The sequence below is a fragment of the Bison bison genome, unplaced genomic scaffold (assembly GCF_000754665.1).
Source record: "Bison bison bison isolate TAMUID 2011002044 unplaced genomic scaffold, Bison_UMD1.0 scf7180017864180, whole genome shotgun sequence".
NCBI classification, from domain to species: domain Eukaryota; kingdom Metazoa; phylum Chordata; class Mammalia; order Artiodactyla; family Bovidae; genus Bison; species Bison bison.
In genome coordinates, this window is record NW_011494752.1 from 526,521 (window position 1) to 548,961 (window position 22,441).

General features: G+C 43.6%; 1 long non-coding RNA gene across 1 annotated transcript in view; it reads left to right on the plus strand.

Moving 5' to 3' along the window:
- Positions 1-22,441, plus strand: part of LOC104990433 — a 41,708-nt gene that overhangs the window by 890 nt on the left and 18,377 nt on the right. The window contains exon 2 of the long non-coding RNA XR_825515.1: positions 290-408. This is a non-coding gene — a long non-coding RNA (uncharacterized LOC104990433). The remainder of the gene's footprint in view (positions 1-289; positions 409-22,441) is intronic.

Here is a 22,441-nt window from a genome sequence, read left to right on the forward strand (position 1 = left end):
AGGCCATCTTAATGAATGTGAGGTGGTATCTCATTGTGGTTTCTATTTTAAAATTCAAAAAGTTTTAAACATGCAAGCATGATTTTGAATTTTTACTATATATTTTTTTATTTTGAAATTTTACATAAATGGTATCAGAGTGTAATATCTTTTTGTATCTTGCTATTTTCACCCTACTTTAGCTTTAGTGATTTAGCTATGTTGATAGTGTAGATTCATTTTGTTCCTTTTAACTGCTTCATAGTATTTAATTGGATGGATACAAACAGTTTATTCTATTTCCATACAGGGGTGATTTGATTGTTTCCACTTATTTGCTGTTACATCAAATGCCTACAGGAGTTAACCACTTGTGAACCTGAAGAAAAATATCTTTACCAAGAGCTTGTGCAGCTTCAACTTTGCCAGGTTTGGCATATTTTTTCCTAGATGGTTGTACCAACTTGTACTTTTAACCAGCAATAGCATTCTTATTTCCCTATACTCAGTTCCACACTTGGGTTATCAGATCTTCATTTTTGTCAGCTCCAGGTAACTCATAGCTGTAACTTCCAGTTAGGATCACAATCAAAGCTGATTCAATTTTCTCTTGTTACTGACCCCCGGGAATTGCCTGTTTATTTCTTTTGCTCCCCCCTCTTTTTTTCCCCTATTGGGCTGTTTCTCTTAATTCAAGATATTCTACGAATTTTTTCTTGGTTTTATGGATTGCAAATATTATGGGCCTATGGCTTGTCTTTACCCTTTGTATATGATGTCTTTTGCCTCAGAGACGATTTTCATTTTAATGTAGACAAAGTTATCCATCTCTTCAATTACGATTTGCACGTTTTATTCCTTCTTAAAGGACCTGCCTCTTCTCCCACTATTTTAAAGCTGTCCTTCGCTGTTTTCGTCCCAAAGCCCAATAGTAGTTTTGCTTGTTTCCTTGTACGTCTTTAGTGCATCTGGAACTTATTTGGAGGCCTGCTGTAAGATAGGGATCTACTTTATCTTTTCCATATGGATGGCCAATTGTCTCCGAACCAATTATTGTAGAGTCGGTGCAGTCCGGCCTCTCCCCCGCCCCCAACATTCCAAGCCCTGGCTCCGACGTGGGCTGGCTTCTGGCCGCTCTTCCGCTCGATTGGGCTGTGGGTCTGTCCCCGTCTGGCGAGCTTTTTCTGGGAGCCGCTGCAGAGACGCTGGTGAGAGCACCGCGGCCAAGAGTCAAGCTCAGACGAGGATTTTTTTTTTTTAGGTTTTGTTTTCTCTCTCTCTCTTTTTTTTTTTAAAGGAGAACTCGGCCGCCTTCCAGCCCCGGCCGCCAAGAATCTTCTGGGCTTCTTTAGAAGGCGATGGCTCGCCCCACGCCTGTCCTCTCCCGGGCTCAGTTTCCGTCCCCTAACCCTACCGGGCCTCCCCGCCAGCTCCCGCCCTGCCGTCGGAAGAGTTCGCGCGCCCTCCCAGAGTATCCGCAGGCAGGCCGGCCGGCGTCTTCTGGGAGGATCTGGCTGCTTCCTTTGAAGTTTGAGGGTGGGGTCAGAGCGCCTCCGTTAGCCTTGAATCTCCCCTCCCCCGACGAAACAGCTCCTCAGGGCTGCCTGTCTTCAGAGACTTTGGCAGGCCCCTCTAGAATTTGCCCAGGTGAAGGGCAAGGCTTCAGAGGTGACAGTAAGCTTGCCAGGCCTCCCCTCCTTTTGAGCCTGGAATGGTTGTTTGCTTCCTTTAAAATAATAAGCTGTAAGCCCTTTAGGAACACTTGTGAAACGTGGGAATTTAATTTCAGCCTTTTCTTAATTAACAATAGTGCCTTGCTCCTCCTCCTCCCAGAAGCAGGGAAACTTCCTTAAAATCTCGGTTTATAGGCAAACAGGTTAGAACGTGTGAATTTCTCGGAGTTGGAGAAGTTGCAGTGTAAGTTTTCTTTAAGAGGCCATCTCTGACAAGCTTGAGGCTCCTCCTCCTCTGCAGAAATGGGTTGGAAACTGAGGTGCTTGTGTACATTAGGTGAGCTGAACATAAATCCTCCCAGTTATTAGCAGGGCGTATTTTCCATTTCTGCTGAGAACTGACCTGTCTGTCAGGGTTAAATGAGATGATGCATGAGCACTTAGCACAGTGCCTGACTCATAGTCAACACTCAGCAAATATTAGCTGCTGTTATATCATAAAATGCAATTGGAATTGAAATATAGTTTGCTGCTAGAGATGAAAGATCTTAATCAGGGTAAAAACTAAATGATTGATTGTTTTAAATAAATGTGAAAAAAGCTTAAAACCTAATTACTTTGTGATGAGCCTACAGATTCAGTTTCAGAGCAGACTTCTGTTGAGGTTGAACAGAAGGCCCAGGTTCATGGTCCATCATAGGACCTGGAGGTCATTACCTACAGCTTGATTATTGAGTGTTGAGTTTTATTTGTTTGGCTCTATGATCTCTGATTCAGGTAGTGGGATTTGGCATTCCTTTGTCTGAGGCTTTGGTTAGCATCTGATAATACATGTAGCATTTGTCAACGAACAAGTTTGTTAAATGTCCTAAGCCTTTACTGAACATCCCAGATTGAATAAAACTTTAATTTGTTTTGTGGCTGCATCTTGTGCCTTGCCGGATCTTAGTTCCCCGACCAGGGACTGAACCCTTACCCTCAGCAGTGAAAGCTTGGAGTCTTAACCACTGGACCCCCAGGGAATTCCCAATAAGACATTATTTTGAGAACTTCCTTGGTGGGTGAGTGGCTAAGACTCCTCACTCCCAATGCAGGGGCCTGAGTTCGATCCCTGGTCAGGGAACTAGAGTTTACATGCCACAACTAAAAAGATTCTGAAACTGAATGATCCCACATGCTTTAACAAAGATCAAAGATTCTGCATGGTGCAACAAATACCCAGCACAGCCAAGTAAATCCAAATAAGTAAAAATAAATATTTTTTAAAAAGACATTATTTGGGAGGCACCTTTGTTTCTGGGCTTTCCTGAATGCCTGGCCTATGGTAGGCCAGGAGCACAGGTATCTTGTGAAGTAATGAGGCAGTGTGTGAGCTGAGAAAATGAGGGTGTGTCTCAGGGTCTTGAGACTGGGATACTGTGACCCCAGGGAGTTTAACTTTCAAAATGATGCCAAGGAAAAAGGTTAAACAATGTAAAATGTGAAAGGAGTTTTACTAAATTCATATTTTGGTTGTGAAATAGAACAAAACTGGCTGTTTTGTTCTGTGTTGTTTTCTTAAGGAATACGAAAAAGAAAATAAACCTGAAGGTAATCCTATTTGCCTATTATTCGCTTATTCTTTTATTATGCACCTACATTACACATAGCACACTAATATGAGAGAGGAAATAGTGGTAACAGACCCAAGTGTTCATGAACTTGTAGAGGAGATAAATACACAGCAGCGTTGGTGTGTAGAGAGTCTGCTGCTGCTGCTGCTGCTAAGTCGCTTCAGTCGTGTCCGACTCTGTGCGACCCCATAGATGGCAGCCCACCAGGCTCCCCCGTCCCTGGGACTCTCCAGGCAAGAGTACTGGAGTGGGGTGCCATTTCCTTCTCCAATGCATGAAAGTGAAAAGTGAAAGTGAAGTCGCTCTGTCGTGTCCGACTCCTAGCGACCCCATGGACTGCAGCCCACCAGGCTCCTCCATCCATGGGATTTTCCAGGCAAGAGTACTGGAGTGGGGTGCCATTGCCTTCTCCAGGTGTAGAGAGTATAGAGCTGGCTTAACTTGGGGTGGGGGCAGGAAGAGGCCAGAGAATCGGGGAATACTTTTTGGAGGAGGGCTTCCCTGATAGCTCAGTTGATAAAGAATCACCTGCAGTGCAGGAGACTCCAGTTCAATTCCTGAGTTCGGAAGATCCACTGGAGAAGGGATGGCTACCCACTCTAGTATTTTAGGGCTTCCCTTGTGGCTCAGCTGGTAAAGAATCCATCTGCAATGCAGGAGCCCTGGGTTCGATCCCTGGGTTGGGAAGGATCCCCTAGAGAAGGGAAAGGCTACCCACTCCAGTATTCTGGCCTAGAGAATTCCATGGACTGTATTGTCCATGGGGTCACAACGAGTCAGAAACAACTGAGTGACTTTCACTTTTGGAGGAGGTCATCCCTGGCCTATCTTGAATGTCTAGTAGGAATTAGGCAGGTGGAGAAAATGGGGGTGAGGGAAAGAGAGTGGATACAAATCAGTAAGAAGAAAACACAAGCTCAGAAAAAAATGGATTGGGGACTTCCCTGGTGGCTCCAGTGGGTCCTTGCTCCCAACGCAGGGGTCCCAGGTTTGATCCCTGGTCAGTGAACTAGATCCCACGTGCACAAAACTAAGAGTTTGTTGCCCTAACTAAGGCCACAACTTAAGACCTGACACAGCCAAATAAATAAATATTAAACATAAATAAAATAATAATAAATACATTAATTTTAAATAAATAAAAAGAAAAAAGGAACTTCCCTGGCAATCCAGTGGTTAAGACTTTGCCTTCTAGTGTAGAGTGCAGGTTCAATCCCTGATCTGGAGTTAAGATCCCACTTGCCTCACAGCCAAAAAAAAACAAAAGATAAAACAGAAGCAATATTGTAACAAATTCAGTAAAGACTTTAAAAATGGTCCACATTTTTAAAAAATCTTAAAAAATAAAAAAGGAACGATCCCTCTGATATCAGTGAGATGGGCATGCTTGAATGGAGCAACAGGCAAGGTTTCTAGCCAGGCCTGACATGAGAAGGGCCCTGCCCAAGCTACAGATTCTAGAGAGAGAGTGGAGAGAATCTATAACAGTTCAAGATGACTGGATGTGTCATGGGATTAAGGGAGAGGGAAGAGTCTGAGCGGACAGATTTCAATCTTGGGACATTGGGTGAAGGTAGGGCCATGTACTGAGACATGGGAATTCAGGAGGAACGTGTTTGCAGAGGTTGAGTTTGAGAAGCCTGGGGAATATCCAGATAGAAGTTGGGAGCTGGCAGGCAACAGAGAATACAGGGGCCCAGAGCGAAGCAGCAGGGTCTAGGTGGAGAGTTGGCTGTACCCAAGTGGCAGTAGAAGCCTTGGGCCTGAATAGGATCACTCAGGGAGGATACATGGTGTGGGATGGTCCTGGACTGGAAGAGAACTGGAATGGAACCCAATAGAATATAACATCTAAGGAGTAGGAAGATTTTATTGCAAAGAAAAATGAAAGAGCAAACAAAAAGGCAGAAGAAAAATTAGAGCCTATCAGTGAGGTTTGATTGCCTACCCTCCTTGTTCCTGGCAGAGCCATGATTTTGTTCTGCATTCCACCTCTCCTCCAAGCAGCAGTAAATCCTGATTAATCCAAGCCAACTATGGTTCTCACAATTTCCTTGCCAGCAACTGATTTAGGAAGGGATATGTGATGCAATTCAGGTCCGTGAGATGTAAGGAAAGACTTCTGGGGGCTTCTGGGGAAGATCTCCTCACTGGATAAAAACAGATAGGAAGAGGGAATTCCCTGGTGGTCCAGTGGTTAGGATTTGGCACTTTCACTGCGGAGGCTTGCATCCAACCCCCTTAATCAGGGAACTAAGATCCTGCAAGCCACGAGACATTGTAAAGAATGAAAGGAAAATTTACACTTCTTCAGTTGCATGTTGGCACCTGGGACTGCTGCAGTCATCTTTTAATTGTGCAGAGCTTCTTGAAGATAAGCCATCATGTTGAAGATGGTAGAGCAGAAAGATGGAAGGCACCTGGGTCCCTGATGCTGCTGCTGAGCCATCAAATTCATCAGCCCTGGAGCTGCCTTGTATCTGGACCTCTTGAAATGTGGGACAGTTCCTTATAGTTTAAACTTTTTTAAAAATTATTGTTCTTACTTGCAGCTGGAGGCAACCCACTCCAGTATTCTTGCCTGGGAAATCCCGTGGATAGAGGAGCTTGGCAGGGTACAGTCCATGGGGTTGCAAAAGAGTTGGACACAACTTAGCGATTAAGCGACAATGGAGGCATAGCCACAGAGAAGGATACTGCAGAAACCTAGGAAAGAGAACGTTGTAAGGAGGAAATGATTTGACATCTGAGGCTGTAGGAAGATAGAGTAATATGGAGATAGAAAAGGGTCTTTCTAGTGTGGGGGACTACTAATGACTTCAGTGAGTATAGTAACCCTGGGAGTAACAGCTAGATTGCAAAAGGTTGTATGTGTATTCTTAGTCGCTCAGTTATGTGCAAGTCTTTGTGACCCCATGGACTGTAGCCTGCCAGGCTCCTGTGTCCATGGGATTTCCTAGGCAAGAATACTGGAGGAATGGCTTGCCATTTCCTCCTCCAGAGGATCTTCCCTGACCCAGGGATCGAACCCATGTCTCCTGCATCTCCTGGCAAAAGTTACTTAGCCTTATATATAGTTGGCACTGATGAATATTTGAGGAAACATAAAATTAAGACATGTGGAAGATAAGGAGGTGGGCAGGGAGTTTGAAACAGCGAGTTTAATATGGGGATCATAGATTGCTTCCAAGGGGTTTATGGATAGAATAGACCATGAACTTGAATGAATTATTATTTTGATTTTTCACTCACCTCTATTTAAAACTTAGCCTTCCCTTCCATTGTAACTGTAGGCATCACACTTCACTAGTACAAGCAGTACCTGTGACTCTGTTACTGCTAAAAATCACAGATATTTTTAGATCACATCACAGCTGATGCAGATGTTACAAAATATTGTTTATAATCTTCACTACCTGTGAATGAGTTGTTAGGCCCCCTCGAGATCTTGTTATTTAATACATTCATGGATGACACAAAAATAAAATGAAAGAAGTACATGTATGATTATACCATAGTTTATTTATTTGTTTATTTTGAACTGGGGCATCATAGCTTTGCATGGACTTTCTCTAGTTGCACCAAGTGAGGACAGCGCTTCATTGTGTTGTGTGGGCTCCTCATTGCAGCGGCTTCTCTTATTGCAGAGCACAGGCTCTAGGTGCTCACGCTTCAGTAGCTGCAGCACATAGGCTCAGTAGTTATGGTGCACAGGCCTAGTTGTCCTTGCGACATGTGGAATATTCCCAGACGGATACAGGGATCAAACCTATATCAAAACCTGGTCAGGGAACTAGACCCTCATGCCACAACTAAGAGTTCACATGCCACAACAAAGATCAAATATCTTGAGTGCCACAGCTAAGACCCAGTGCAGCCAAATTAATTAATTAAAAAAAATTTTTTTTTAAAAACTGCATCATTCACCAGACTGCCAAAAGCATGCCCCGGATTCCAGAAGCATCTGTGGTGTGATAAGGGTTAAGAACTCAGCTCTAGGGACTTGCCTGGCAGTCTAGTAGTAAGACTCCATGCTTCCACTGCAGGGGGCATGGGTTCTATCCTTGGTTGAAACTAAGATCCAAAATAAAATAATAATAAAACAGCAATTAAAAAAGAACTTAGCTCTCAAGGGGAAAAGAGAGAAAGGGAGACTTGTACCGAGGAGGTGGGAATGTAGTGTCTGGGGAACACTGTTTTTTAGAGCATAGGAGAAGCTTGCAAAAGCCTCAGTATTTCAACATGATGTTGAAATGCTGAAGGGACAAAGGGGATTTTAAGAACCAAGTTCCTGAGGAGACTGGAGCTCTTGGGATGCAGGGCTCAGGTGGAGGGATTAACTATAGGAAGGAAACTTTTCCCACAATGAAAGGGAGGAAAGGATGAGTGTGGATAAAAATAAGTGTTTTAGTGGGGTGGGAGCAGGGGACAGGAAGTTGAGGGGCATTCTGCCTGATGGCTTCTATTTTCACCATCTAGTAGGAGTGAAGCTATCTGCTGAGAGTAAGAGGGGAGGTGACAAAGGTAGGGAGCGGAAGAGAGAGCTGACAGGCACAAGTATGAGGTCTCCCAGCCCAGTGGGTGGAGAGGGCTGGGACAGTTAGGGACCACCAGGACGTCAAGGCAGTAGTCCAGGTGGGAGTGTGCTGCCTTGGGCAGTGTTCAGCTGCCCAGGTGTGGGAGTCAGAGCGCAGATCAGTGAAAGCCAGGGCTGGGTTTTACCAGGAGGATGGGGGCGAAGATCAGGGGAGTAAATGAAGGATGGATCAAATTATGCAGACTGCCTGGAGAAGAATGTGAAGCTAGGAAGGGACTGATAGCTTGGAAGAATGAAATCAACATGAGAAGTAACAGAGTGGGACTAAGGGAATGAGAAGGTTGAGGTGCAGGAAGTGGTGGTGCAAGAGTTAGCCAGTCAGGTTTGAGGTTAAGGAATAGTTTGTGGGATGGCAGGTGGTGTGGTTTGTCCATAGTGTGTATGGAGGTGAGGAGGTCAAGAAACAGCCAGTCCAACCAGGACCATCCATGTGGATGTAAACATGAAGGTGAGGTTTGGAGTGGAGAGGAAAATCTGGAGAATGTTGAAGAGTGACGTGGAAGTAGTTGGATCTTTGGAACAAGCAGAAGAGTGTGGTGGTGGATAATAGGTGCCTCAAAAGAGGAGGGTGGCTTTTTCAGCAAGGCGAGAGTAATTATCTAAACCTATGGACTGGGAGAAAATATTTGCAAACAATGCAATGGACAAGGGCTTAATTTCCAAAATATACAAAGAGCTCATACAACTCAAAGGGCTTCCCTCGTCACTCAGTCAGTAAAGAATCTGCCTGTGATGCGGGAGACCTGGGTTCGATCCCTGGGTCAGGAAGATCCCTTGGAGAAGGAAATGGCAACCCACTCCAGTATTCTTGCCTGGAGAATCCAATGGATGGAGGAGCCTGGCGGGCTATAGTCCATGGAGCCGCAAAGAGTCAGACATAACTTAGCAACTAAACCACCACATACGACTCAACAAAACAAATAACTCGATCAAAAGTTGTTCTTCTCTGAAGAAGACATGTGCCAATAGGCACATGAAAAGTTGCTCAACATCTATTATTATTAGAGAAATGCAAATTAAAACTACAATGAAGGGATTTTCCTGGTGGTCCAGTTGCTAAGACGTCACACTCCCAATGCAGGGGACCCAGGTTTGATCCCTTGTCAGGGAACTAGGTCCCATGTGCTAAAGCTTAGAGTTCGCATGTAGCAATGGAGATCAAAGATCCTGTGTGGCACAACAAAGATCCAGCACAGCCAAATAAAAAAAATATTTTTAAAAACCTACAATGAAGTATCACCTCACAGAGTTCAGATGTCCATTATCTAAAATTCTACAAATAATAAATGCTGGAGAGGATGTAAAGAAAAGGATGTGAAAAAAAATTCCCACACTCCTACACTGTTGGTAGGAATGTAAATTGTAGCCACTATAGAGAACAGTATGAAGGTTCCTTAAAAAAACTAAAAATAGAGTTGCCATATGATCAAGCAATTCCACTCCTGGGCATATATCTGGAGAAAACTCTAATTTGAAAAGATACTCACATCCCGGTGTTCACAGCAGCACTCTTTACAATAGCCAAGACATGGAAGCAACCTAAATGTCCACTGGTAGATGAATGAATGAAGAAAATGTGGTACATACACACAATGGAATACCACTCAATCATAAAAAATAATGAAATAATGCCATTTGCAGCAACATGAATGGACACAGGGATTACACGAAGTGAAGTAAGTTCAAAAGAGAAAGAAATACCATATGATATCACTTATATGTGGAATCTACAATATGACACAGATGAACTTATCTACAAAGCAGAAATAGACTCACAGACACAGAGATCAGACTTGCTGCCTAGGGGGGGTGAGAGGAAGAGGGATGGCCTGAGAGTTTGCGTTTGGTAGATGCAAACTATTACATTTAGAATGGATAAACAACAAATAGTCCTAATGTATAGCACAAGGAACTAAATTGTAATATATGGTAATAAACTATAATGGAAAAGAATCTTCAAAAGAATATATGTCTATATATATATATATCTGAATCACTTTGCTGTGCACCAAAAACTAACACAACATTGTAAATTATACTTTTAAAAAGTTAATTGTCTAAAAATAGCAGTAAGGAGATGAAAGAATGCCTACCCATCATGAGGTGGAGAGTGGGGACCCATGCTTCTGCTGTATAGCCAGGGCTTCAGAAAAACAAACAAAACTAGCCTTTATTGAAGAGGCCAGAAAGAGTCACACGATTTTGGACCTGACACCATCTAGTACAGTGGTTTCCAACCCCAGAAGATAATCACCCTCCCGTGCTTTATACCAACCAGGAGGCACTTGCGAACCAGCAGAGGCCTGTTTGGCTGTATCACACAAGTGAGGGTGGACAGCACTCACTTTTAGTACCTAGAGATCAGAGATGCTAAATGTCCCACAGTATACAGGATAGATCCACACTGCAGGTGACCTGTCCTGCCGTGTATGAGTGCATCTCATACACTTTACAAATGAGGAGACGGGGGTTTAGAGAGCTGTGTACTGACGTTTTGGAGCTTCTCTTTGTCTTGATATCATGTTAAGATTTGTGTCTGCGTCTGAGATCACTGTGGTAGACACTGGTGGTTGGTGAGTCCAGTCTGCTCTATCTAGTCACCTCCCAATGATTGGTCTACGGTTGCTTTCGTTCTGCCAGTGAGATGTAAACAGAAGCCATGGAGCAAGACTCGTGGGAAAACTTTTTCAAAAGGCAAGTGCAGCCGGATGCCCTTTCCACATTTGCTCTATTCCCTTTCTTCTGCTTGGAAGTTGGTTCAGCAGCTGTCTTGTGTCCAGGAGCACAAAAAGCCACGCATTAGTGATGGAGCAACACAAAATAGAAAGGCCATGTGCCCCTGGGACATCCCAGGGGATCCAGTGGTTAAAACTCTGCACTTCTACTGCAGGGGACATGGCTCAATCCCTGGTGGAGGAACTAAAATCCCATATGTTGTATAGCATGGCCAAAATACTAAAAAAGAAAAAAAGGCCATGTGTCCTTGATGGTTTCCTAACCTCAAGCTTGGACTGCCTACCTCTGGATTTACCAAGGGAGAAAAACAAACTACTATTTATTTAAGTTGCTTTTAATTTAATGTTCTTTTAATTGCAGCTCACTGTATTTCTACTTGATTGAGTCAGAGGGCCAGTTAGTAACAGAGCTGAGGCTAATCCCAGGTATTTTCTCACAATCTAATATTCTTTCCTTGATAGTAATGATTCTCAACGAGTGGATGCCAGACAAACAGAATCAGCATTGCCTGGGAACTTGTTAGAAATGCAGGGAGTTCCCTGGAGGTCCAGTGGTGCTTTCACTACTGAGGGCATAGGTTCAACCCCTGCTTGGGGAACTAAGATCCCATAAGCTTTGCTGGTTCAGCCAAAAAAAACCCCACAAAAACACAGAAATGCAGAATTTCATACCCCACCTCAGACTTGGGGGTGGAGCCCAACAATCTGGTTTAAGGAGCCCTCCCCATGATATTCACACACCTCAGTTTGAAAGCCATTGCTCTCTAGCTATGGTCCTCAGGTTTGTCCTGGCTCAGCAGCATCAGTGTAACTTACAGGCTTGTTAAAAGATAACCATCTCAGGGCTTCCCAGGTAGTTCAGTGGTAAAAGCATCCTCCTGCCAGTGCAGGAGAGACAGGAGATATGGGTTCGATCCCTGGGTCAGAAAGCCCCCCTGGAGGAGGAAATGGCAACCCACTCCAGTATTCTTGCCTGGAAAATCCCATGGACAGTGGAGCCTGGCAGGCTACAGTCCATGGGGTCACAAAGAATCGGACACGACGATTACAAGAAAGAAAAAAAACATTTCAGGTCCCACCCCAGATCTACTGGATCAGAATCTGCATTTTCAGGAGATCCTAGAGTTATGTGCAGGCATGTTGAAGTTTAAGGAGCATTGCTCAACAATATGCTCTCCTGAGTCTTTTGATTACTTATTGAAGCAAGAGTGCTGAAACAGAGATGACTGACCAGGCTGAAATAATACACTTAGGATTCAGCTATTTACACCACATAACAAGACCTAAACATTTAAAATTTTAAAGATATCTACAATTAAACTTTCAAACTTTTATTTTAGACGTTTAAGAACATAAAAATTAACAAGGATCATATAATTGTACCCTATATACTTCATAATTCTTTTATATTTTATTTTTAAAAAACTTTTGGCCATACCCCACATCATGTGGAAACTTAGTTCCCTGACCAGGTATCGAACCCACACCCCCTGCATTGGAAGGTAGTCTTAACCACTGGACCACCAGGGAAGTCCCATGTGTGCTGTGCTTAGTTGCTCAGTCGTGTCCAGTTCTTTTCGACCCCCTGGACTGTAGCCCACCAGGCTCCTCTGTCTATGGGGATTTTCCAGGCAAGACTACTGGAATGGGTTGCCATGCCCTCCTCCAGGGGATCTTCCCAGTGCAGGGATTGATCCCAGGTCTCCCACATTGCAGGTAGATTCTTTACCATCTGAGCCACCAGGGAAGTCCCATAATTGATTTCAAATGAAAAACTTATCCCAGGTATAAATTTGAGTATGCTCTTTTAGGAATTACTTGAATGAGGTGAATTTGTATATGCCACCAATGCCTCTGTAAAAGAAATCATGCAGTATTTTAAAAATAAATGATAATGTTTTAATATATTTATACTCACTGGAAAAAAGTTAGGGGAAATTTCAATTTTTTATTTTATTATGTAGTTTTTGCATCCCTTCTTGTACTGTTGATTGGAAATTACGTATTTCATGATGGCATTTTCAGGATTCTGCTCTTGTCCTTAGTTCATGCCCATGTTATCCCTGATTGCTGCACTCTCATAATTGCTAACAGATACAGTTTCATCAAATGGATGACCTTAGGCCCTCATTTCAGCCTGCCCTAAAATACATTTTGCTAGGGATGCCTGCTTTAAAATGCATTTAATTTTCTTATCTTGATATTCTTTAAGTGTACTTTCCAGAAAAGTAGCTTTTAGAAAGATAGACATATTTCTGTCACTTTCATTATCTGTTGTATGTAACTAATTTCTTTGTGAAGAATGGAGGGTCTGTCTTCAAATTGTTACCACTGTGCATCACCGTCTTGATCCAACCTTTCCTCTTTCAGTTTGCAGAGAAAATGACAACCACACCCTAAGAAAAGGGAAGGGTTGAGGCAGTTCTCCTCAGAAGGGGTTCCTGGGGACTCCTGTGAACCCTCTAGCTCATTTCCCATTATAACCATTTTTCCATTATGGTTTATCACAGGATACTGAATATAGTTTGCTCCGCTATACATTAGGACTTTGTTGTTTATTCTGTATATAATAGTTTGTATCTGCTAACCCCAAGCTCCCAATCCATCCCTCCCGACCTCACCCAAGACAGCTTCTTTTTTTAAATTATTTATTTATTTAGCTGTGTCGGATCTCAGTTGAGGTACACAGGATCTCACTGTGTCGTGAGGTATCCTTTGTTGTAGCGCATGGACCCTCTAGTTGTGCCTCTAATTGTGGCTTAGTTGCGCAGAGGTATGTGGGATATTAGTTTCCCAACCAGGGATCTAACCCTTGTCCCCTGCAATGCAAGGTAGATTCTTAACCACTGGACCACCAGAGAAGCCTCAAAAAATAGCTTCTTTTTTTTTTTAAAGGATTTTCTTTAGTAAATATATATTTATTTATGTATTTTTGGCGGCGCTGAGTCTTCATTTCTGCTCCCGGGCTTTCTCTAGCTGCAGTGAGCAAGGGCTGCTCTTAGTGTGGTGTCCTGACTTCTCATTGTGGTGGCTTCTCTTACTGCGGAGCACAGGCTCTAGGGCATGCAGGCTTCAGTAGCTGCAGCTCACAGGCTGAGTAATTGTGGTGCCCAGGCTTAGTTGCTGGGCACTAAGGCAGCATGTGGAATCTTCTGGGATTGGCAGGTGGATTCTTAACCACTGGACCACCAGGGAACTCCCCTCAAGATAACTTTTAAACACATACAATTTTTGATCACTGAGTACTTAGTCTATTTCAACTTTTCATTTCATGAATGAGGAAACTGAGGCTTATTTCTTTTTCAAAAAGTGTGTTTGCATAATTTACTAATAATGGTATTGTTATAGTTTGTAGTTTCCTTTCTTCTGTTGTAAGTTGTATTTTTTTCTCCTTCTTACAGTAAAGGTGATTTCTGTTTAAGTCTCAATGTATTTGGCTTGGTGCTCTGGTCAGAGTTCCTTTTTAAGATTCTATTGTGCCAGACAGGAAAAAATTTCATTAGGTTTTTTTTTTTTTTTTTCTGATGAAATAAGAAAGTTTCCATTTTTGGAAGCATTGTAGTAAGATGCAATATCTTCTATTACTGCTTTAATATGTTGTTGTATCTAATAGTTTGATTTCCTGTAGTATCTGGGACTGTTTTTATTTCTAGAGCTTCCACTGTTTTTATATGTATGTTGACAGCCAGAATACTGGAGTGGGTAGCCTTTCTCTTCTCCAGGGAATCTTCCCAACCTAGGGATCGAACCCAGGTCTTCCGCGTTGCAGGCAGATTCTTTACCAGCTGAGCCACAAGGGAAACCCTGACATTGGTAGTCGCTTTGACTCTACTGGTGTTGCTTATGCTACCAGTACCTCTCTTTAGCTATGCCAGGCTAGTGTATTTGGCTAGCCCATTTAGGAGATTATTAAAAATTAACTTTTGACATGGTTTTAGTTTCCTGCTTTCTATCATTTAGTTTGTTAAATCAACACAATTTAACAAAACCTTTTAGGTTCTAAGAATAGTTATTTAACAGCCTAACTGAAAATTGGAAAATCTAGCCCTCACACTTTTTATTAATGGTTTTTGTTTGTTTTGGAGCTCTCATTTTCTTAGTCCTGGCCTGTCTGCCCCCTGGGCTCCTTACTGCTCTGGTTTAAGACTTTGGTGGCTGACCCCAAGGTTCTGCAGGTCTCAAGACAGTCCCTTTGTGCAGGCTCTTTGGGGGGAGGGTGGGGATCTGTGAGTGTTCTGAGGATTCTCTGTGAGAACTGTCCGCGTCCTTTCCCTTGCCTGCTTCAGTCCCATCTGTAAATGAGTGACAGAGGCCAGTCAGTGAGTGCCTTCTGGATGGACCGAGACCAAACAGGTAGAAACAGTGCCCCCTGGGTTGAATCACTCTGTGATTGAGTAAGATGATAGCCCAGGAACCCTGGAAACGGCCTGTGTCCACTTCCCTCTGCCATAGTTCCTCCATGGCTCAGGAATGATACATGACTTAGGTGTTTTTCTGTTAATCACATGTTGAAGCAAAATCATTCTCAAACTATTCTCACGTGTTGGAATCAAAGTAATTTTAATCTGATCTTCCCTAATCTGAGTTGACATCTGTATGACATGGTTCTTCCTCTTTGGCATATCTTACTACTGAGCCTGGGCCGTAGAGCCTGGGAGTTGCAACTAGTGAGCCCATGTGCCGCAATTACTGAAGCCCGTGTGCTCTAGAGCCTATGATCTGCAACAAGAGAAGCCATGGCAGTGAGACACCCAAGTGCTGCAATTAGAGAGCAGCCCCTGCTCGCCGCAATTACAGAAAGGCCCATGCAGCAACGAAGACCCAGCACAGCCAAATATTAAAAAAAAATTTTAGTAAAAAAAAATGCATTTGAGGGTACAGAAAAAGAGATTTTATATTCTGGTAGCCTTTGCTTTGTTAATGTAGAGATATCTTTTTTTGTTTTAAAGGAAGTGATAAAGCTGTATTTACAGAGACTTGATTGTACATAGAAAATCCTAAGGAATGTGTCTGAAAAAGCTACCAGAACTAATGAGGGACTTTAGAAAAGTTACGGTTCAAGATCCATATACACAAGGGAATTGCATTTTTTAAAAAAATGAAACATTTTTCATTATTTATTTTTTAATGTGGTAAAAGATACATCACATAAAATTTACCATTTTAACTGTTTTTAAGTGTACAGTTCGGTGGCTTTAAGTACATTTACATCAGTGTGCAACCACTGAGATAGCTTCTTAACACATAAAACTTTTGATAAATAAATATATAGCAAATGTATATATCAAAATACATAAACTGATGAATAGAAAATAGGATGGGAAAACTTTGTATTTTACCTGTATTTCTTCTTCAGGGTAGAACAAAATCTAAGCACTGAGTTGTAGATATAACTGACTTACCATCCATTCTGGATGTGTATCATCTTCCTCACACTACCTTGGGAAAATAGGAAAAACAGTATTTTAATGGGAGAGGACACACTTTTTCTATGTAAAATAATCATCTCTACTGGGTTTAACCATTATAGCATCAAAACATATTTGTTGTAGTAAGTATAGAAAAAAACAGATAAGCAAAAAAAGTAAATAACTTGGAAGGATAAATATTGACCTTTTAGGCATTTGGAACGCTGTTGTTTTCAGTATTTGAGGATTTAAATATTGACAGTATTAACTTGTGCTTGAGTTAATTGTAAGCCACAATTAGCAGACTTTAGTTCAATAGCATTTCAGGGTGAGTGAGTTCCCAGCAATCACAGATGAATAGGTTTTATTTCTGTTTTTTGTTTGAAAGAAAATCTTATAATGGATTCGATTTTATGTGTGTCTGTGTTTGAGTTTTTTCCCCACTTAAAAGATGTGTTGCTGACTCATTGGAAAAGACCCTGATGCTGGGAAAGATTGAGGGCAGGAGAAGAAGGGGCAGTAGAAGATTAGATGGTTGGATCAGTGAACATGAGTTTGCACAAACTCTGGGAGATAGTGAAGGACAGGCTCAGTTGTGTCCAACTCTTTGTGACCCCGTGGCCTATACAGTCCATGGAATTCTCTAGGCCAGAATACTGGAGTGGATAGTTGTTCCCTTCTCCAGGGGATCTTCTCAACCCAGGGATCAGACCCAGGTCTCTCGCATTGCAGGCAGATTCTTTACCAGCTGAGCCACAAGGGAAGCCCAAGAATACTGACATGACTTAGTGACTAAACAATAAATGATGTGTTGAGACTTCCCTGGCGGTCCAGTGGTTAAGACTCTGTGCTTCTATTGCAGGAGGCACCAGTTTGATCCCTGTTTAGGGAACCAAGATCCCTCATGCCACACAGGGTGCAGCCCCCAAAAAAGATGGGTTTGTTTCATCAGCTGGTTAAGTATGTATATGGCACAAGTATACATAATGTGTTTTCTGACCTTTCAGTTGGAAGAGACTTGATTTTATCAAGTGTTCTTTACACTTGTAGGTAATCATTAAAATTGGGTACTACGAAAGTCTGATAATGAGAATCTGGCTTCTCTTCGATTTGGAAGAGGTGAAAGTAAAGTTGCTCAGTCGTGTCTGACTCTTTGGGACCCTGTGGACTGTAGCCCACCAGGCTTCTCTGTCCATGGGATTCTCCAGGCAAGAATACTGGAGTGGGTTGCCATTTCCTTCTCCAGGGGATCTTCCCGACCCAGGGATCAAACCCAGATCTTCTGCATTGCAGGCAGATGCTTTAACCTCTGAGCCAAATCGTCAATGGTATACACCTTATCTACACTAGTGGAGGGTGGTTTGCACACATTTCCCTGAAGCAAAATATCCAAATTCCTTCTGGGGCCTTTTGGAATGCATCATGATCTTACAGTAACCGACTCTTTTATCTGGAAGTCCAACCCTCTCATTTTTACGGACCCCTCTGTGCCCCAGTCAGATAGTACTCCCCTCCCAGTTTTCCTCCAGTACCTTGTCCAGCCTTCACCATTGCCTTAATTATGCAGTCACATGATGAATTGTTTATATTAACACGTAAACAATAGAGTGGGAAATTCTTCAGCTGGTCTATATCTTGCTCATCACTGTTGTCAGTAGCACTTAGCACAGTGCCTGAAACTACTAGTTTCTCAATAAATGTTGAGTGAATGAATGATGAGACAGAGGCCGGGGGACATGAAGTGCCCTGCCCCAAATCACAAATCTAGTTAGTGACAACCATGTGAGACATAGGTTATGATAACATTGTAATTACATCGCATTGCCTGACACATGTCAGGAGAGGCCAGAATTGGACTGGATCTTGGAATAAAACTCTGGTGACACATTATCTGTGTAAATTTCTAATTTACATGATGATCCACAACATCCAGAGTTGACTCTGAGGTTCATCTTGAGAGGCTTCTTTTGGTACCTTAGAGTTTTGTTTCTTTTGCTAATACTCTACCAGTAGGAAAGATATGTGGGATGGAGGGAGAATTCCCATGATTGGGAAAGGAAGGGCTTCCCTGGTAGCTCAGCTGGTAAAGAATCGCCCTGAAATGCAGGAGATCTGGGTTCAATCCCTGGGTTGGGAAGATCCCCTGGAGAAGAGAACAACTACCCACTCCAGTATTCTGGCCTGGAGAATTCCATGGACTGTATAGTCCATGGGGTCACAAAGAGTCAGACACGACCGAGCAACTTTCACTTTACATATGAGAGTAGGTGAAGTCCCTAGTCTACAGAAGGGCAGGGAGATCTCTCCCCGTCCCTGGGGTCCACACACCCTCAATTATCTTCATGGTCAGTTTTTGTTACAAATATGTAATCATTATTGGAATAGATGGGGGAAGGTTGGTGACAACCCTGTGTGTATGTGATAACCACTTAGATTTGTGACAAGATCAAGGTTTTGCTTTGTTTTAAAGCAGAGAGGGTTGGAATAGGATGTCAACATGAGAATACCAGATCGCTACTGGCTGTGGCCTTTGAGGAGGTCAGAGTGACCCAGGAAATATAATCTGGCCAGTGGCTATTGGCAACCATTCCTGAGCTCAGCAGTCTTCTGTGATGGTATGCTCCAGGAAATTTGCTCCAAGGAGGCCTCAGGATGCTGACATTGACTGCTTTCCTGAGTGACAGCTGGAATGCGTGTGTGAGTGTGAGAGAGGGAGAGAGAAGGAGGCGGGGGAGGAGAGGGATGAATGGAGAAGTAGGCAATCTAGAGAAGGTGTGGCCTGGCAGACTTGTTGGAAGTCCTTTTTATTCACTATGTCAAGGTGACGAGGTAGCACCAGAGCCACCTAGATGGCCATTGGGAAAGGTGTGTAAGGTCTGGGCTGGCCCCATAGGTGGGAGTGCATTGACGTGAGCAGGGGTATTGATATGTCTTCCAGCTTCAATGAGGAGCCGCTGTCTTGGTTGCTTATTATGAGCCTGCTGCCTGAGCTCAGTGGGCAGGTGAGGACAGCACCTGGCTGGACCTCAGGGATGAAACCAACAAACTTTTGTTCCCAAATCCTCTGTAGACATTGATGCATATGGAGAACAGTTAGGTTAAGTTCTCACTTTTTTTTTCTTGGCCACACTACTTGGCTTGTGGGATCTTAGTTGCCTGACCCAGAATTGAACCCAGGCCCAACAGTGAAAGTGCTGAGTCCTAACCACCAGGCCACCAGGGAATTCCCCCTAGCTCTCACTCTTCTGACTGCATGTCTCTTTAGAATGGTCATCATTTCTTGTCATGAGTTGGAGTCCATAGAATGGGCTTTATGAGTCAAGAACCCCTTAACATTATTTTCAAGTCTATATGTTTATTTTTTTCTGGGGAAAAGTTCGTAACAGTTTCTCGAAAGTGACCCATGTATCAACAAAGGTTAAGAACTCTTGGCATAGGAGAAGCAGAAGAAATGCTTGCATTTATAGGGCCTTGCTGTTCGCAGGGCAAGGATGTCAGTGAATGGAGTATGACAGGGTAGGAAGGATCAATTTGGTGGCTCAGGGCGATGGATTAACAGCTGTTGCATCTCCTGATAATGGAATGTACCTGAAGGCATGTACTCACATGTGGGTTAGAGGCAGTGGTCAGAAACTGACTGAATGAGCAAGGGACAACTACGGTGCATATAGAGAAATAAATAATGTGAGTCCAAGGGAACCGAGCTGGTTGAAATAGAAGAGTCACTTTGGGGAGCTCCCTGAACACAAGTGGGTTCCAAAGAAGACAGAGTATCACAGTGTTCTCAGGACTGAGTCTGTTTACAATCCACGAGAGGGTGAGGTAACATGGAGTTCCAGGGGCCACATGGGCTTCAGTTAAGGCTGTCCCCTGGCTGTGGGTGGGGGACCCTCTTCAGCTGTATCATCTGTGGTTATGTCCTAGAAGCTGAAGTCATAGTCTGGCCTTCATTAGCCCTTGGACATAAAGCCTAGTAGATTCATTGCTACTCGATCCTTTTCATGAACCTCAGGGAGAAGGCAATGGCACCCCACTCCAGTACTCTTGCCTGGAAAATCCCATGGATGGAGGAGCCTGGGTAGGCTGTAGTCCATGGGGTCGCTAAGAGTTGGACGCGACTGAGCGACTTCCCTTTCACTTTTCACTTTCATGCATTGGAGAAGGAAATGGCAACCCACTCCAGTGTTCTTGCCTGGAGAGTCCCAGGAATGGGGGAGCCTGGTGGGCTGCCATCTATGTGGTCACACAGAGTCAGACATGACTGAAGCAACTTAGCAGCAGCAGCAGCAGCAGCAGTAGGTGACCTGGTATTTTTTCCACACCATCCCTGGGACCAGTGTCCTGTGTGATTCATTTCCACCTTGGGGCCCTGCTGATGAGATTGGATAGTGCCGTTTCCAGAAACGGAATCTGAGTGGGCAAGAGAAATGTTCTGGGGAGCAATTCTCTCTAGGTTCCAGAATCCTAAAGAAGACTGGGACATGGTGGGAGTGGGAATTCTCAGTGGGGGCTGTAGGTTGGGAAAAGAAAAATGGATCACTTTCAAACTCTGGGGTTGTTTGACTCAATGTTTTTCTCACTGGCCCAGCTGTAGTTGGGTGTTGCTGAGGCTCTCTCCCAGGGGGTTCCTGAGTAGCCCTTAGCGGTAAAGAACCTGCCTGCCAATGCAAAAGATGCATGAGGCATGGGTTCGATCCCTGGGTTGGGAAGATCCCTGGAGGAGGTCATGACAACCAGCTCCAGTATTCTTGTCTGGGAAATCCCATAGACAGAGGAGCCTGGCAGGCTACGGTCCATAGGGTCACAGAGTCAGACATGACTGAAGTGACTTAGCACGCATGCACACACGAGGCTTTCTCTCCCTCCTCACCTCCTCCTTCTGGTCATCTGTTGGCTGAGCCTGTGCTCCTTGAGCGAGGCGCGACACTGCAAAGCTGTTTCAGGGGAACACATCCAGTTGGCAGCTTTGTTTTACCCTATAGGTGACCTACCCCCTGTGCCAGTTCTGATGCCCCCTTTCCCAGCTGACTTTGCAGAGAGGGCCTTAGAACTGCCGTACTGTCCACTGATTCTCTGTTTTGGTGCAGCCGTCGACAGATCCAGTTCGTGCTTCATGACTGTTATTTGATCTTGTAGGAAGTAAAATTCTCCTAGTCACCGGTTTGTTTCCACTCAGGTGCTAATGGCATCTTGTATAAATGTATCCATTGGGACCATTTCCAGAGGCTCAAATATCAGAAATTCAACTTGAATCCAGAAATTCAAGCCAAGTTCCTGGGATATCTTTTCTTAAGTCATGCATAAAAGAAATTGAAAAAAAAATCTCTAAAGTTGCAGAAATGACATGTCTTATTCCTTTTCCTCCTCTTTGAAAATGGGGTGATTATAGTCAACTGCGTTATTGATCTGTAGGCCAGTGTGATGAACACACAAATTTATCCTGGGGTATGCTATTATGTGATTGTACGGCAAGGCTTTTAATGTCTTCTTGTTAAAGGAAAGGCAGAGAGTAGAAGCTATGGCCTTGACACTGTTCTTTTACTTGTTTAATGAATGTTTATTGAACGGTTACAATGTGCTAGGACTGTGGTAGATATCAGGGCTGAAGAGATAAAAGACCCTATCCCAGTCTGCAAGAAATGCATGGGCCAGCCGGGGAGACAGAGAAGTGAGTCATTAATGAAATAGAGTGGAGCAATTGCCAGGAAAGCCGTGATCAGGGGGCTGGTATCCCAGAGGCAAACCTAAACAGTGTATTTAAAAGCAGAGATATCACTTTGCCAACAAAGGTCCGTATAGTTAAAGCTGTGGTTTTTCCAGTAGTCGTGTACAGACGTCAGAGTTGGACCATAAAGAAGGCTGAGTGCTGAAAAATTGCTGCTTTTGAATTGTGGTGCTGGAGAAGACTCTTGAGAGTCCCTTGAACTCTGCAAGGAGATCAAACCAGTCAATCCTAAAGGAAATCAGTCCTGAATATTCCTTGGAAGGACTGATGCTGAAGCTGAAGCTCCAGTTCTTTGGCCACCTGATGTGAAGAGCAGACTCTTTGGAAAAAAATCCTAATGCTGGGAAAGATTGAAGGCAAAAGGAGAAGGGGGCAGCAGAGGATGAGATGGTTAGAGAGCATCACAGACTCAAGAGACATGAGTTTGAGCAAACTCTGGGAGATAGTGAAGGACTGGGAAGCCTGGTATGCTGTAGTCCAGGGGGTCACAAGGAGTCAGACACGACTTAGTGACTGAACAACAACAATAATCCCTGAGGCAAGATACTGCCTCCTTCAGTGGAAAATCAGTAGCCCCTCACTGTTTTACCAGGGCTGGGGGCGGGGGATTTTCCATGTGGAAAAGTGGATTTTCCAGATAACCAGGCTTATTTTTCTAGGTCCCCAAACTTAAAGCATTAAAAAAATTTGTTTTCATGGAAATAGGTAAAA